Below are 19,038 nucleotides of genomic sequence, written 5' to 3'. Positions count from 1 at the left end.
CACAACAATCCTATAAATTATGCCCTCTGTAACATCCTCATCTCCCTTTACAGAATTTATCTCTCCTCCCAAAGGAGTGTTTCATAATGGGATTCCTTTGCATCAAGTACTAGAGATTTTGCTTATTTTCTTTACCCTGTTTGCCTCCTTATTCATTCTTATGTAGACCCTCTTTCTGTTGAGAGACTATGGGAGTTACTTTTTCTTCATCATCAACTGTTGATTTCACAAATTTACATCATGTATTCCCCTCTCTCCCTGTCTTCATTTTCCCTTTTTTATGTAATCAAACATCCTACAAAATACATTACTTGATTTGTAGATGGGTTTTTAGATTTAGTCCAAATAATTTTAGGCCAATTTTTCCACTACCTTCTTTTCTTGAACTCCTCCGACTCCATTATTATATGAGAAAGCATGGAACAGACATCTCATTTTTCTGCCCAGAAATGCTCATTTTGGACTTTTTTGACTAATTCACCATGCCCTCCATCTGTGTATTTTCTTCCCTCCCATTTTTAGCTTTATTTTGTATATGAATTCCCCCATTATATTGTAAATTTCATAAGAGTATAAATTATGCTTCTTTTTAAAAATTTATATTCCCCAGAGTTTAGCACAATGTCTGGCACATAGTAGATATCCAGTAAATATCACTTTTCCTATTTTTTGTCTTTATCCCTTTTTTTGTCTTTAACCCTTAAGAATATTTCTAAATATTTTGGGTTGCATCTTGAAGCCCTTTGTTTTTTCATAATGTTGTTCCATTCTCTTCTATTACTTCTGATAGGTATAGAACAATATTTGAGTTTCCTTTCCTTTGTATTTGAGATTTTTTTAGATCATTGAGATATCAAATTTTCTTATAGAGAGATAGCATACTCTTAATTTGTTTTTTTTTTTGTTTTTGTTTGTTTTTTATACCTTGCCCTTTAAGTATATTAATACTCCAAAAAAAGTTGCTTTGTCCTTTGCATCTTTGGTAATACTCACCACTGTGTTAATTATTTCTGTTGGGCAGGTCATAAACCCTGCCATTTGTTTCTTTTAAATCTTTTTAAGGAAGATATTAGAATCTTGTTACTATTTCACAGCCATGTTGTAAGGCTAAAATGAAAATGTATGTACAATTCCTTGTAAACATATATAATATACAAAAATAAAAGATGGATGAAAATCACAATTCTTTTGGGGAAGGTGAAGGGGGAAGGACAGGAAGAAAAAATAGAACACAAGTTTCTGCAAAAGTGAGTATTGAGAACTATCTTAGCATATATTTAGGAAAATTAAATACTATTTTAAAAGAAAAGAAAGATTTTTATTTCTATCTTACCATGTGGCAATATCCTACTTCAATTCCATGATATTTTGAGTATACACAGAATTCTGGGTTTCTTCTAGTGTAAAATTTATTTTTTCTTTCATTATTATTTTTAGATAAATTTTTGTTTAGATGTAAGGTAGCCACCTTCCTTTCTAGTTTAATAGCTTCCTTATCGCCTTGCTTTGTTCTAGATTTTTAACTGAATTTTCTTCTAAGATCTTTGAAACTTTTATTATTTTTTTTCCATATAATCCTTTGTTTTTTTCCTTTTTTTGGTTCCTTTCCCACTGATCATGGCTAGCAAAGCAGCTGGACCTCAAAGTAGGTTTTGTTTCCTCCCGCCTTGGGGAATTTTTCAAACTCTTCAGTGTTATATGGGAATACAAGACTAATCTCAGCTAGATACCTATTCCCTTTCAGCCCCTCAGAAGCCTTTAGTTTTACGTGCTGTTGCCCTACTCTGGTTCCTTTAGTTCTTTAGTAATCTGGATATGGCTCCAGGCAGAGTATACTCAGAATATACTCTTACTGTCCAGTGATTCCCTCTCCTCTATAAGTATGTGGGCAATTGATGTCTGCCTTCTATTGCAACAGAATGATGAGATGAGGGAAGGGGCAAAGTATACTCATAAGAAATTATAACAACATCGGGAAAATTGCTGAGTGGATCCCAGAGAACAAGCTGGTGGACCAGGTTGCATATCTTTCCATAGAATGTGGTTGAGGGTGAAAGAGATGACTGGTGTTAAGAAATTAGGGATTAGAAATCTCTGTTGTTGTTATTTCATAAGGTTGTTACCTTACTAAACTTCTTGGTATCTTGCTCTGAAAAGATACAGGTGTGATTACCCTAACTATAGTGCATAATTCCTCTTTTGGACAGTTTTGATAGTTTATTAAGATTAGAGTTAATAGTCCTCCATCTTGTCAATCATGTGACCAATATGTGATCAATATTGGTCTTTTGTAAAAAAGACTATGTAATCAATAGTCTTTTTTACAAAATTTTTAATTCACATATCACACTAAAAATACGTCACTTGATGAAGCATGATATTGGAACTATATCTAAAAGGAGACTGAATCTTTCCCATTTCAGCATATTCATTTCTTGCTAATGGAGAAGTTAATATATTAACTTTATATATAAAGATTTATATATAAATCTGATTTTTAAAATCTTTCATCAGTACAAGTAGCTCTTGCTATATGAGAAAATACTTTATGCTTAAATCATTTTGCCATAATATAAAATGTTAAATTAACTCTTTTGTCAATATTAATGTTTCTTCTTTGATGATTAACAAAACTATCTACATTTCGTATAGCTTATCATGAGTATTTGCCTCTCAAGAGAGTCCAGATTTAATGTATAATTTGAATTTTTAACATAATGAATCTTATAGCTATGTGTTTATTATTCAGGAAATACAAGATTTAAGTAAGTAAATATAAATTTATATGGATGTGTGTATGTGATTATATTTCTGCTTTTCCTTTCATTTCAGTGTTTTTTTTTACATTCTTTATAGCTGACTTTGAGTTATCTGAGTGAGTGTGTTCTAAACTCTTTGAAGTTATAAAATCTTTAGTCATTTTTTGTTCACACAACTTTACCATAATTCCTGATTTGAGTTTGCATCAAAATGCCAGGCTCTGTTGTGCAAAAGTTTGTTCTTAGGCCTAAGAAACAAGTCAACAAGAAAACGATTATATAATGCAAAATGTTCATGACCTATGTGATTTTAATCACTGAATTTCTCTGGGTCTTAGTTTCTTAATCTGTATATAGAGGATATTGGATTAGATGAATTCTTTTTTTTTTTATTCATTTTTCCAAATTATCCCCTCCCTCCCTCCACTCCTTCCCCCCGATGACAGGTGGATTAGATGAATTCTAATGTTATTTCTAGTTTTAGCATCCTACAAGAATGATATATCATGTTATTTATTTTTGAATTTATGGAAATTTATTCCACAACAATTATTAAACAATTTTGGTCAAATTAATTGTCATGTTGTTCATATTCAGCCAAATATCAAATTTATCAGTCCTCAATATTTCTGTGTTAGTTACTTAATGACCTTAATAATTGAAATGCAGGTAGCAATCTAAAGTCTGAAGTTCCTGAACATTTATATGTCAGAGATAGCTCATAAATTAATGCCATGCTTTGTCCACATGCTGCCACAAAGATCTTCACCTCTTTATTTTAAAGAATATGTATTCAAGAATATTTTTCTCCTTGGTTATATTGAAGCACAGTGTTATAGGGAAGATGTAAAATCTTTTTGTTTGGGGAACCTGCAAAATTAAGGAATATAGGGTAATTACTGAAATATTATTTAATATGTTCTAAAACACAGATGTCAATCTCCTGTGACCAAAAGCTATCCTACAAAACTCCCAAGTGAGACCTGAACCAGATTAAAATGGAAATATGAAATATTTAACAATAACAAAAATACAATACAACATAAATGATGTTAACTTGTGAGTGTAAGTCAATATGCTCCCTGCAGCTATCTTTTCTATTTGAGTTTAATACCACTATTGGAAATAGCCTTTTTTTTTTTCAAAGAAATATCAGAGGTGCTTTGTAGAATTATGGGCTCCATGAAACAAGTTTTTAGGAAAAGTAGCATTTATGCAAAACTTTATGCCAAGTGCTTTACAAGTAACTACTGTTGTTCATTCTACTTTCTTGAAGACATCAGGGAAGTGATGCCATACCATCCAAGTAGATTGAATTTAAGTGAGGGATGCTGTGCAAGGTCACCTTCCTCACTTTATCCTCCAGAGCCATCTGGGTCCAATGGCAATATATAGGTCAGGATGACTGGAGAGAACCCTGAATCCAATGGGAGACACTGGCCTTTTTAAACTAAGGTCTTTAACAGGTCTCAGTTTGATAAAGGCAAAGCCCAATGAATAATTAAAGATAGATAAAAAATGAAACAGAGAATGTCCTCTTAGTCAAAAGAAAAAAAAATCAATCTGGGAGGGAAAATCCTTCAAGGTTTCAGGCCAAAATAGAAACAACTGGTATTTACATTCATTCTGAGTCAATCTGGGCCCAAACATAACTCTATTATTGGTAAATCTGTGAGAGCCATAGTGATTTCAGTTTAAAGTTTGTTCCTACTCTCCAAATCCCAGATATCTTGGGAGGTTTCAATGATCACAATTTATATTCCTTTTGGCAGAGCTCTCACAGCTAAGGGTGTGATACCATATGAGAACAGAAGGAAAGGAGGGGAAAAAATAAAGAAAAGAAAAAGAACTGTGTGATTCAGTCCCACTTGGGTCCCAAGTAGGGTAGCTTCTACTACTACTTACTGAACTTGTTGTTTGTCTTCAAAAGAAGGAAAAATTTACTGTGCTAAGCATTTTGCAAATATCACATTTTGGTACTATTTATAAGCTATTTGGACTAACAGTGCATACAGTTATGACTGTATGACTTCACAAAAGGGCCACCTGACCCATCAAATATGGAATCTCCAGCTAGTTAGATAAGGAACATAATGTTTTTTTTTTTTTCATTTGATATGTACTGATGCTGAATTTGTATGTGATTTTTTTTCATACTGATTTGATCAGTCAGGTAAATCAGCCTGGCTTATTAAAATCTTTCCTGTTCTCCTGTTCCCAGATCCCATGTTGCAAACTAGGATGTCTCTCCTGATTCTCTAGTGGAGTATCCTTCAACTTTGTTACTAAAAATAATAATTTCTCAGGTCCCCTATAAAAGAATGAGCCGTGGTGGATGATTATCTGATCCAGGACAGTTTTATTCTGCTTCTGTTCTCCACTCCAAAATGGAAGAGAAAACCTTGTGCTTTGTGTAGCATCCTTGGTAGAACTAACAAGTTCTGAGAGAAGGATAAGACCCTGTAGACCAAGGTAATCCATTTTATCTCTGCTAATGTACTGGAACTTGATAATGACCTCAGATTTAGTCCCTGTTCCTTCACTATTACAGCAGCGCGCACACACACACACACACACACACACACACACACACACACACACATTACATGTTCACATATATGTATAAACTTTTGGAGAGTATGGATAAACTGCTTGATTTCTTGTCCCAGACCCAACAATCACTGGAACTTAGCACAAATGAAACCCTGACACTTTTTTAATGAATGGGCCAAGATTATCAATTTTTTAAAATTCTATCAGATATTATTGATTCAGGCCAACCATGGCTTTTCAGTGATCTTGATCGGTTGTTACACTGATCAGAGCTCCTAAGTCTTTCAAAGTTACTTTTTTTTTATAATATTGTTGTTAATGAATAATTTATTAAACTGCTTCTGTTCACTCCACATCAGTTCTTGTATATTTTCTCAAGATTCTCAAGCATTGCTTCCTTGTTTGCACAGTTTCCCATGTTATTTCCAAACTTTAGACTTTACATCAAGACCAGACTAATGAGGTCAAGATAGCAATATCTAATTCTAAGTAAACATGTAGAAAATCCACAAAGACCAAAAGGAAGATTTATTTGGAAAAAGAGTTTACAGACAAAAATATGAGGTAAAATAGACACCAGGAACGGTAAATATGAAGTAGAATTGGGAGAGCATATAGTTAGCAAGGAAAAAGTTCCCCTGGATAACTCACAATTAATCAGGAGAAAAGAAATAACCTAAGAGGTGGAAGAAAGTCATTGGCTGGCAAGTTAAACAAACCAGAATTAGCTAGAGCAAGGAGAAATGTACTATTAAAAGAAAGGCACTATGAAGGAGGGAAAGAGAGTACCCCATAATGGGCTCAATCCAGAAGAGAATTTAGCAAAGATCTTCATCATAAACAGATTTTTTTATAAAGGAAATATATGCTTAGGGGTTTCTCATGAGAGCAGAGAAGTAAAAGCTAGAATTCAGAGGCAGGGTCAAAGAGAGAGGAAGTGCCAGGAAAGTTGGAGAATTAAGGAGCCAAATGGAATGCACCTGGCAGACCAGGTCCCAGATCTGTCTAAATATATGCTAAGCAGTATCTCAAAAATTGTTTAAAGATGCCCAGAGATTTGAGGGATAAACAGAGTTCTATCATCATAATCACCCATACCAACAGGATACTGCTTTGGAACTGGTTATATCTGATAATTGGGTTTCTTTCTGAAAAGGGAAGACAGTTTATATCAAGGCTCTTATACTTTTGAAGAGAATGTCAGGGTTGGTCCTAATGCTGCTTTTAGTAGATATTCATTATTGGGTTATTCCAGGATTTCAGAGACAATTTTGATTTGGGACCAATGAACTTTCAGTGCTCCCAAAGTAGTCTGAACCAGAGCAATTTTTTATTACTAACCTTTTAATCTGAGCTCTACGAGTTCCTTACCTGGGTTTGGGTGTATGCGTCATAGTCATAAACTTGCCCCTAGTTATAGTTCTAGGAGACTTTCTGGATTCAGCCATTATTAGACACTCTACAGTAACAGACTTGAATGCCTCATTTTGGTTTGGTTATTTTACTACAGGCATCCAACTAGAAAATCATCCTCAGGATAATACACCATGAGGAAGTAGGATTTATAACATCAATGCGGGGGTTTGTTCAATATTGGGAAAACTATTAGCATAATGGAATATATCAATAACCAAACTAACAAAAATCATATTGTTATCTCAATAGATGTAGAAAAAGCATTTGATAAAATCCAATACCCATTCCAATTAATAACATTAGATTATTATTTTATTTTTTAAATGCTTTATTAGTTTTATAATTACAACATTTTTTGACAGTACATATGCATAGGTAATTTTTTACATCATTATCCCTTATACTCCCTTCTGTTCCGAATTTTTCCCCTCCTTTCCTCCACCCCCTCCCCTAGATGGCAGGCATTCCCATACATATTAAATATATTATAGTATATCCTAGGTACAATATATATGTGCAGAACCAAATTTTGTTGTTGTTGCAAAGGAAGAATTGGATTCCAAAAGTATAAGTAACCTGGGTAGAAAAACAAAAAATGCTAACAGTTGACACAGATTTCCCAGTGTTCTTCTCTGGGTGTAGCTGATTCTGTCCATCATTGATCAATTGGAACTGTATTAGCTCTTCTCTATGTTGAAGATATCCACTTCCATCAGAATACATCCTCGTACAGTATCATTGTTGAAGTGTATAATGATCTCATGGCAGAAATTAGATATGGATCCACCTTAACACCATATACCAAGATAAGATCAAAATGGGTCCATGATTTAGGCATAAAGAATGAGATCATAAATAGATTAGAGGAATAGAGAATAGTCTACCTCTCAGACCTGTGGAGGAGAAAATAATTTATGACCAGAAGAGAACTAGAGATCATTATCGATCACAAAATAGAAAATTTTGATTATATCAAACTAAAAAGTTTCTGTACAAACAATACTAATGCAAACAAGATTAGAAGGGAAGTAACAAATTGGGAAAATATTTTTACAGTTAAAGGTTCTGATAAAGGCCTCATTTCCAAAATATATAGAGAACTGACCCTAATTTATAAGAAATTAAACCATTCTCCAATTGATAAATGGTCAAAGGATATGAACAGACAATTCTCAGACAATGAAATTGAAATTATATCCACTCATATGAAAGTGTTCCAAATCACTATTGATCAGAGAAATGCAAATTAAGACAACTTTGAGATACCACTACACATCTGTCAGATTGGTTAAGATGACAGGAACAAATAATGATGAATGTTGGAGGGGATGTGGGAAAACTGGGACACTAATACATTGTTTGTGGAGCTGTGAAAGAATCCAGCCATTCTGGAGAGCAATCTGGAATTATGCCCAAAAAGTTATCAAACTGTCCATACCCTTTGATCCAGCAGTGCTGCTATTGGGCTTATATCCCAAAGAAATATTAAAGAGGGGAAAGGGACCTATATGTGCCAAAATGTTTGTGGCAGCCCTTTTCTAGTGGCTAGAAACTGGAAGATGAATGGATGTTCATCAATTGGAGAATGGTTGGGTAAATTATGGTATATGAAGGTTATGGAATATTATTGCTCTGTAAGAAATGACCAGCAGGAGGAATACAGAGAGGCTTGGAGAGACTTACATCAACTGATGCTGAGTGAAATGAGCAGAACGAGAAGATCACTATACACTTTAACAACAATACTGTATGAAGAGATGGAAGTGGATATCTTCAACATAAAGAAGATCCAACTCACTTCCAGTTGATCAATGATGGACAGAATCAACTACACCCAGAGAAGGAACACTGGGAAATGAATGTAAATTGTTAGCACTACTGTCTATCTACCCAGGTTACTTATACCGTCGGAATCTAATACTTAACGTGCAACAAAAAAATTGGATTTACATATTACATATATATATATATATATATATATATATATATATATATATATATATATATATATATATAGTATCTAGGTTATACTGTAACACATGTAAAATGTATGGGATTGCCTGTCATCTAGGGGAGGGAGTAGATGGAGGGAGGGGATAATTTGGAAAAATGAATACAAGGGATAATGTTATAAAAAAATACTCATGCATATATACTGTCATAAAAATTTATAATTATAAAATAAAAAAAAATTTTAAAGAAGTGTATAATGATCTCCTAGTTCTGATCATTTCATTCAGCATCAGTTGATGTAAATCTCTCCAAACCTCTCTGTATTCATCCTGCTGGTCATTTCTTACAGAACAATAATATTCCATAACATTCATATACCATAATTTATCCAACCATTTTCCAATCAATGGGCATCTGTTCATTTTCCAGTTTCTAGCCACTTTGTAGTGAGCTACAAAGGACTGCCACAAACATTTTGGCACATATAGGTTCCTTTCTCTTCTTTAGTACTTCCTTGGGATATAAGTAGTAGCACTGCTGGATCAAAGGGTATGCACAGTTTGATAACTTTTTGGGCATAATTCCAGATTGCTCTCCAGAATGGCTGGATTCTTTCACAACTCCACCAATAATGCATCAGTGTCCCAGTTTTTCCACATCCCCTCCAACATTCATCATTATTTGTTCCTATTATTTTAGCCAATCTGACAGGTGTGTAGTGGTATCTCAGAGTTGTCTTAATTTGCATTTCTCTGATCAATAGTGATTTGGAACACTCTTTCATATGAGTGGAAATAGTTTCAATTCCATCATCTGAAAATTGTCTGTTCATATTCTTTGACCATTTATCAATTAGAGAATGGCTTGATTTCTTATAAATTAAAGTCAATTCTCTGTATATTTTGGAGATGAGGCTTTTATCAGAACCTTTAATGTAAAAATATTTTCCCAATTTGTTATTTCCCTTCTAATCTTGTTTGCATTAGTTTTGTTTGTACAAAAGCTTTTTAATTTGATGTAATAAAAATTTTCTATTTTGTGATCAATAATGATCTCTAGTTTTCCTTTGGTCACACATTCCTTCCTCTTCCACAAGTCTGAGAAGTAAACTATCCTATATTCCTCTAATTTATTTATGATCTCGTTCTTTATGCCTAAATCATGGACCCATTTTGATCTTATCTTGGTATATGGTGTTAAGTGTGGGTCCATGCCTAATTTCTGCCATACTAATTTCCAGTTTTCCCAGCAGTTTTTGTCAAATAATGACTTCTTTTTTTTTTTTTTTTCCCTGAGGCTGGGGTTAAGTGACTTGCCCAGGGTCACACAGCTAGGAAGTGTTAAGTGTCTGAGACCAGATTTGGTCTCCTCGGGTCCTCCTGAATTCCAGGCTGGTGCTCTATCCATTGTGCCACCTACCTGCCCCCATGAATTCTTATCCCAAAAGTTGGGATCTTTGGGTTTATCAAACACTAGATTGCTATTTTTATTCACTATCTTGTCCTGTGAACCCAACCTATTTCACTGATCAACTAGTCTATTTCTTAGCCAATATCAAATGGTTTTGGTGACTGCTGCTTTATAATATAGTTCTAGATCAGGTACAGCTAGGCCACTTTCATTTGATTTTTTTTTCATTACTTCCCTTGAAATTCTCGACCTTTTGTTCTTCCATGTGAATTTTGTTGTTATTTTTTCTAGGTCATTAAAATAGTTTCTTGGGAGTTTGATTGGTATAGCACTAAATAAATAGATTAGTTTAGAGAGTATTGTCATCTTGATTATATTAGTTCGGCCTATCCAAGAGCACTTAATGTCTTTCCAATTATTTAAATCTGACTTTATTTTTGTGGTAAGTGTTTCGTAATTTTGCTCATATAATTCCTGACTTTCCTTTGGTAGATATATTCCCAAATATTTTATACTATCAACAGTTATTTTGAAAGGAATTTCTTTTTGTATCTCTTGCTGTTGGATTATGTTGGTAATGTATAAAAATGCTGAGGATTTATGTGGATTTATTTTGTATCCTGCAACTTTGCTAAAGTTATGAGTTATTTCTAATAGCTTTTTAGTAGAGTCTTTGGGATTTTCTAAGTATACCATCACATCATCAGTTGCATCTATTTAAAACCATTAGTAAGCATCATATCTAATGGGGACAAACTAGAATCATTCTCAGTAAGATCAGGGGTGAAACAAGGTTGCCCATTATCATCATTATTATTCAATGTTGTATTAGAAATGTTAGCTCTGGCAATAAGAAAAGAAAAAGAGATTAAGGGAATTAGAGTAGATAATGAGGAAACCAAATTATTACTCTTTGCAAATGATATAATGGAATACTTACAGAACCCTAGAGAATCAACTAAAAAACTACTAGAAACAATTCACAACTTTAGTAAAGTTGAAAGACACAAAATAAATTCATATAAATCATCAGCATTTTTATATATTGCCAACAAAGTCCAATAGCAAGAGATATAAAAAGAAATTCCATTTAAAATAACTGTCGATAGTATAAAATATTTGAGAGTTTATCTGCCAAGGCAAAGGCAGGAACCATATGAACACAACTACAAAACACTTCCTACACAAATAAAGTCAATTCTAATCAATTGGAAAAATATCAAGTGGTCATGGGTAGGCCAAGGAAATATAATAAAAATGACAATACTTCTAAATTAATCTACTTGTTCAGAGCCATACCAATCAAACTCCCAATAAATTATTTCACAGATCTAGAAAAATTAATAACAGAGTTCATCTGGAAGAACAAAACTTCAAGAATTTCAAAGGAATTAATGAAAAAATGTAAATGAAAATGGCCTCACTGGTCTAGACCTAACCTATATTATAAGCAGCCGTCATCAAAACCATTTGGTCCTGGCTAAGAAATAGAGTAGTCAATCCATGGAATAGGTTAGGCTCACAGGACACTATATAATATATAGTCACAATGATTATAGTAATCTAGTGTTTGACAAACCCAAAGACCCCAGTTTTTGGGCTAAGAACTAACTATTCAACAAAAACTTCTGGGAAAATTGGAAACTAGTATGGCAGAAACTAGGCATTGACCACACCTAACATTGTATACCATAGTAAGGTCAAAATGGGCTCATGATTTAGACATAAAGAGAGATATTACAAACAAATTGGAAGAACAAAGGACAGTTTATCTCACAGATCTATGGAGAAGGAAGGAATTTGTGGTGAAGGAAGAACTGGAGTTCATTATTGAACACAAAATAAACTTCTTGTTAGTTCCAAATCTTCTTCATTGGCTTGACCCTCCCAAGTCTTCCCCGAGAGGGTTTTTTGACTCATTGCCATCTTATATTGGTTGTCAAGATATCTCTGATCTAAATTTAAAGAATTTCAAATTCTTTGTTCCCATTTCTACCTTCTAAAGAGAATAGAATTAACATTATATAACAAGTGATGGGGGAGGATCAATAGATAAAAAGCATCCTTCATCTTGGTATTTGTGTGTAGTAGGCAAACATTTTCTCTGGACACTTCGAGTTCTCTAAAAACCTCATTAGGTTAGTAGATACAAAGATAAAATTAAATATGCCTGTTCCATGGTATTGGTAGGCAGTATTTATTAATGATTCTGAAGACTTCAATTCATTTTTTTTGAAATTCAATCACAGAAGTTGCTTGGTAACACCGTCACACAGCAAATCCTGTTTGTTTATTATAACTAGTATAAAGCAATTTTCTTTTATTGATTCTAAATTTTATGTTCTTTTATTGACATCAGGCAAATTTCATTATGAAACTCTTTGGTTTTGGTATAGGAACATAAGGAGTGACAGGTCAGTTTTCGAAAAGTTTTGAAAATTCTGAAGTATTTAAGTTTGTTTCTTGATTTTATACTTTGTAGGTTTTTGATGTTATGTTATACAATGCCTCTAAGCTTTGTATTTATTTTAAATTTTATTAATTAATACTTATAATCATCTTTCTAGTCTCTAATCTTTTTTATTATTCATTTTATCTTTAGTAAATAGAGTTAATCATAATTAGATAGATTCTGACTTTATTGAAATGACTGAGGAAACCGAAAAAAAAAATGTAATTCCAAGCATATCAATTTATTAAACAATGTCTGCCTATTGCATATGTCAGAAAGATCTTTTCCATTTTATCAAATAAATCTGGTCCAGGCCTCCTCAACTTGGCAGTGGTCCCCAAATATAGGGGGAGACTGATTTTTATGCATTAAAAGCAAATAATTAACAGGATATAAACTAGTATATAAGATTAGATCATCTGATTCCTAATTGGAGGAAATATTAGGGATTTTCTGAATTGGGAGGAAAAGAGAAAGAAAAAAAAAAAAAAACCTCCCTGCCTACCAAGTGCCTGTAATTCAAAGGAATAAAAAAATTGACTGAACAATACAGGACCAGTGTTCAGATAAGACATATGGATTGGTTGAGATGTATAATTGTGAGAAAACTCCTTTCCTCAATCATCAGATCTGACTGAAATTTTGGTAGCATAACCTAGGCTCTTTGTTAAGGGTTTTCACACAATAGATAGAGGTAGTCCAAATATATAGCCAGGCATGATTAGGTTCAAACAATACAATGTCTACAATTGAATAACATTTTCTCACAAGACAGAAATTAGACTAGACTCATAATTGAATAGAAAAAGGAACTGGAACTAAGCCTATAACTAAGTCACAAGATGGTTTCAATGTGGTTCACTTAATTTCTCTACTACATAGTTAAAAACTCAGACATTATTATGTGCTTTGCTATCTATCTCACGTGAAGCATCCTTTCATTTGTACAAATGCTGGTTTTAAGCTAAGATATCTCTTGATCTTCCATTATCCCAAATCCTTAACAATTAAAGGCCAGCAAAGAATTGTTTTGTGAGCATGTTTTGTTGTTTTAAGTAGTAAACAATTATTATTTAATTAGTTTTAAATTTAATAAGATCTTTTTGTTGAAAGTCATGTTGACTCAGTTACTCATTGATCAATGCCCTGCTTATAGAACAGTATTGGGGCAGGCTTTTGCTGGGGAAGGGAACTTCAAATCTGCAGTTTTTGTACCACCTGGTCTTTGTCAAGGGCCCTTACCTGCAAATTGTCATGTTATTGCTTCCATGGAAAGGAACTGAGATTCAAAGGCCCATCTCTTTTGCTGATTTAAACCTATCTGTATTATTTTAAGATTATCTATAAAACCTGTCCCCACCTTAAATCTATTGTTGATCTCTAGTGATCAACAATCATTATGATGTACTTTTAATAAAAATCCTTTTAATTCTCTTTGTTCTGAATTTGGCTTCATTAATCAAGGTAAAAACTCAAAGAATTTTCCTTTCAATACTATAATACCAAGCAACCAACTTAATTAATCTAATTAGAGATTATTGAATAGAAATATTATTCCATCAATCTACAGATATTTATTGAATACCTACTGTGTGCCAGGCATTGTGATAAGGACAATTATTTTAGGATTTGGATTAGGATCTGATATTGCATTGGCATAAAGAGCATTCTCTACCAATAAAACTTAAGTTATAGAGTCCTACAGAAATCATTGAAAAATTAAGCTATTTACCAAAGGTTATGCAACAATTATGTTCTAGAGGCTGGACCTGAAAGTGGGTCTTACTAGTTATGAAGTGCTGGATTCCTGCCTCTGTATAACACTTACTATACCTCATTAGGTTAGTAGATACAAAGATAAAATTAAATATGCCTTTTCTCAAGAAATGTCTACTCTGAACTAAAATAATTACCATACTAACAACAATAGAGTAATATCTCACTTATCCAGCAATGTCAACTTTCTAGAAAACAGCAAGGAACCAGAATGAAATTAAAATTTGTTTCTCAGAACTCCCATATGACCAACACATTGTTTGGAACAGTTTAGTCAGTCTTAGCTATTACCTGAAGTTTGAGTGAGCAAAAGAGATTATATTAGGAGAGAACTAGTATAGAATATTGATGCTGAAAGAGCCCATACAGATCATTTAATCCAACCTCTTCATTTTAGTGAAAAAGAAGCTGAATCCCAGAAAGGTACAATTTGAGAAAATTAAAGAGTATGGTTGAAGTTTTTGACTTGCATAAGCACAACCTTAGGCTATTATTATGTCTGTGCAAAAAGCCACTTTAAGTGAATTCAATTTTGTTTCTTTTTTTGTTTTTGTTTTTTTAATTCAATTGAGTCCTATGAAATAAGCTGTTGCAAAGAATGGTGAGATCAATTAAGAGAGTGAGTGAGATTTGTTTATTTGGGGTCTGCAGGATGCCAGGTAACCACTTTTCAACCAGCTCTCTTAACAACATGTAGGCTCTGTCTGGAGCTTGAATGTTTCACGAAGTAACTACACTAATAACAGAGACGACAAGTGGTAGGAGGCAGATTTCTGTCTGTCTTTTTTTTTTTTTTTTTCTGAAATAGTTTTATTTCAAAATGTTAAAGGAAGTAAATTACAACCAACCTTGGAGATACTTGTCAAGTGAGATGTAGTGAATGAAATGCTGAATTCTACAATTATTTTTTCCCAACTTTTTGACATTAGCTTTTTCCATGTCATCTAATTTTACTGCAGGGCATTTCTCATTTCTGTAAATTGTTTTGAAAGTAGAAAGGAGATCCAGCTGGTCTTCTCTGCCATACAGAGGTATTATGAGATAATAAGGCATCAAAGTTTTTTTTTTTTGTTTTTTTGTTTTTTTTTTTAGGTATCTAAGCAAGTTCAAATGTTGCCTTAGGCACTTATTGGCTATGTGACTCTTGGCAAATAGCTCCACCTCTGTTTGCCTCATAATAATAGCCCCTTAAGTCCCAGGAGAAAAGCAAGGAAGTACCAAAAAAAAAAAAAAAAATGTACTTCTATTTCATACACTAAAATCTCTGACTGTGTGAATCACCACAAAATGCAGTAAATCCTCAGAGTTGGAAGTACCAGATCATCTTACTTGTGCCTGAGAAGTCTGTATGCAAAATAAGAAGCAGCACTTAGAATCAAACATGGAATAACTGATTGGTTTAAGATTGAAAAAGGAAAAGAACAAAGCAGTATATTGTCATCTTATTTATGTAACTTATATGCAGAGTACATCTTAAAAAATGCTGGGTTGATAAATAAAAAGTCAGAATTAAGGTTGCTAAGGAAAATGTCAACAATTTCAGATTTACAAATACCATTCTGATGGCAGAAAGTGACAAGGAATTAAGAAGACTGAGTAAAAGAGGAGGGTGTAAAAGTTGACTTGAAGCTTAATATCAAAAAAACTAAGATCTTGGTAACTGATCCCATGACTTACTGACAAATTGTGGGAGAAAAAATGGAAAACAGTGTCTGATTGTATATTCTTGAGCTCAGAGATCACTGATGATAGCAACTGAAGCCATGAAATTAAAACATGCTTGCTTGAAAGAAAAACTATGGCAAATATGGACAGCAGTACTAAAAAGCAGATCACACTATCTCAACAGAGATATGTATAATTAAAGCTTTGATTTTTCTAGTAGTTTGGTTGGAGTATAAGGAAAGCTGAATGCCCACAGAACTGACACATTTGAATTGTGGTGCTAGAGAAGACTTGAGATTTCCTTGAACAGCAAGAAAGTCAAATCAGTCAATACTTAAAAAAATTAATCCAGCTATTCACTAGAAGGTCAAATACTAAAGGCAAAACTTATATACTGTGACCACACAATGAGAAAATGGGACTTATTAGAAAAGACCCTGATGTTGAGAAAACTATAAAGGTGAAAAGAAAAGAGAATGGCAAAGATGAGATGGATAAACAGTGTTATGGAAACAACATGAACATAGACAAAACTTTGAAAGATAGTAGAAGATAATGAGTCAGACACAACTGAATCACTGAACAATAACAGCACCTGGCAAAATTCTTATGAGGATCAAATGAAATAATTGTAAAGTGCTTAGCACAATACCTGCCACATATCTTATATAATAAGCACTATATAAATATTTCCTATTATCATTAGGTGAGATACTCAAAGTAGAAATGGAATTCACTCATGGTAGCTTATACCTTTGATTCCCCCTTTATTTTTTTATTTTATTTTAATTTATGTAATAAAACAAACATTTCCATAACAATACAATAAGAAATTATATGTGAAACTTCAAATCTACTATACATAATTTGCTTTTCCTTTCAAATATACAACAAAATTATTTTGTGAATTTCTTTTTTTTTTTCTCCCTTTCTCCGTCCCCTCTTCCATAGTCTTTATACACAAAGAGGTATATGTATTAAAATTGTTCTATGAATACTTGTATAATCAGTTCTTTCTCTGGATACAGATAACTACAATGCAGATAATTATTTCTTCATCACCCTTTACAGTTAATTTGGGCATTTGTAATAGACAAAATAACTTATTTGTTCCATGTTCTTAAAACAGTATTGCTGTTACTATATACAATGTTTTGGTTTGGTTTTTTGTTTGTTTCTGTTCATTTTTCACTTCATTGTTTCATACAAGGCTTTCTATGTTTTTCTAAAATCATTGAACTTATCATTTCTTATATCACAGTAGTATTCCATAACAATCATATGCCACAACTTCTTAATTTTATAGATCATTTTTTATTCTATACTGAAAATTGTTTTCCATACCAATGCTTCCTTTGAATGTTATTTGACCAGCTTCTACCTTAGTGAAAATTGATACATCTTAAACTCAACAATTCAACAAAATGAACAATTGCTTGCCTCCAAATAATGACTTTGGAGAGAGAAATACTTAAAATTGTTTTTAAAATAGATCTGTTTCTTTTCTTTTAATTTGCCTTTAAGGAACTCATTTAGAATGGGAAATGAAAAATCTCTTTTGCTTTTACGGTGTAAAATCTGCAAAATTTTTATATATCTAGATTATTGACTAGATTTTTCCCTTTTCATTTGATCTTTTGTACTGTATACATATAGCTAAATATTATCCATACAAATATTTCAGTATCAGCATAGGAGGAAATTTTAATTACCTTCTTTTGCCTTTCTTAAAAATTCCTTTATTGGATTTCCTGATACTCTCTTCTACTTAAGTGAAAAAATATCCACCGGCCATCCTACCTTTAGGTCCTGTCTATAGAACTTTTTACTTTCCCATAGACAGCCATGATGTACTTGTGTTATACCTATTGAAGGCTACATTTTGAATTCCATTAGGATGTGGAATGTGGATTACTTATCTCTCTCATCTTCCTCAGTTTCATAGTATGATATGTTTAACATCTGTTTCCCAAAATGAATTGGATTAATCTTTTGGATAAATTATTTTATGATTGTATCAAAAATATGATGAGTCACTATCTCAGAAATAAAGCCAAACAGATCATTCATAATATAAATGTCTGAAGTAAGATATATGTTGTATCTTTTAGCATTAAATTTCCATTTACTTGCCTTATACCATAATGCTATTCATTTTTCTTAGATATTACTTTTTTGATATTAAAGTTATACATAAACTGACCATAAATTATGTTTTCTTTACTTGTGTGGCCCTGAACATGCCATGTAATCTCTTTGAGACTTAGTTTTCTCATCTGTAAGATGGGGATAATAATACTAACCTTTCCAGAGTTGTTATATAGATCAAATGGAAAATATTTAATTAAATATTTTAGCAAAATAATAAATACTACATAAATGCTACCTATTATTATTATAATTATTATCAGTAGTATTCATATTTTAATAGCATTGGAATAAACTAGAAAATCAACATGAAAAATTTATAGCTAGCTAACACATTATATACAGGAAGATTTATTATTTTAGGACAAATGAGATTTTTTTTCTGCCAATTATCTTTATGCATATTAGTTAATGAAAGAGTTTCTATCTTTTTTTTCATAGGTTTATAATGTGAGAGTTCAAGGATTGGATAACATATTGGCATCACATAAAAACCAGCCCTCTATTTCTGTCCCCTCATAATAATCCATGATATGTTCTTCAAATTGTAAGTAAATAAGCTTGATGGTGGAGTTTGGGAGGGAAAATGTGAAAGCAATCTTATAGAACACTCAGGCTGTTTCAGAACAATGATGATCCAAAGCTAGTTAAGAGGACAGAACATTTATTTTTAAAAAAATCTTCTCATTAACATGTCTTTATATATAAGCAATTGTTTTCAGAACCTGCTTTCAAAGTCCATAGTTCGTGATTACAGTTGATTATGACAAATTACACATTATAATAGGGTGGTACTACCTATGTGATTTCTATGCTTTTTGAAAATACCATAACATTCAAAATTGTTGATCCTTTTTCATGCTTCTTAGTGAAACCTAAATTAAGCTTATTTAGTCATTATTTGCT

The 19,038-nt window shown here is 32.6% G+C and overlaps 1 protein-coding gene across 4 annotated transcripts in view; it reads left to right on the top strand.

Annotated features, from left to right (window-relative positions):
• FUT9 (fucosyltransferase 9) overlaps window positions 1-19,038 on the top strand; it is a 245,579-nt gene that overhangs the window by 106,666 nt on the left and 119,875 nt on the right. For 3 of the 4 annotated variants that reach the window (XM_074310271.1, XM_074310266.1, XM_074310268.1), the window contains exon 2: window positions 18,574-18,679. The gene's annotated coding sequence lies outside the window, so the exon portion shown is untranslated. Of the gene's footprint in view, window positions 1-5,214; window positions 5,232-18,573; window positions 18,680-19,038 lie in introns of those variants that run through there. The other variant, XM_074310269.1, reaches the window with a different exon arrangement.

This window comes from Sminthopsis crassicaudata, chromosome 4 (genome assembly GCF_048593235.1).
Source record: "Sminthopsis crassicaudata isolate SCR6 chromosome 4, ASM4859323v1, whole genome shotgun sequence".
NCBI classification, from domain to species: domain Eukaryota; kingdom Metazoa; phylum Chordata; class Mammalia; order Dasyuromorphia; family Dasyuridae; genus Sminthopsis; species Sminthopsis crassicaudata.
The sequence above is the reverse complement of the archived record's forward strand: the minus strand, read 5'-3'. Positions and strand labels throughout refer to the sequence as shown.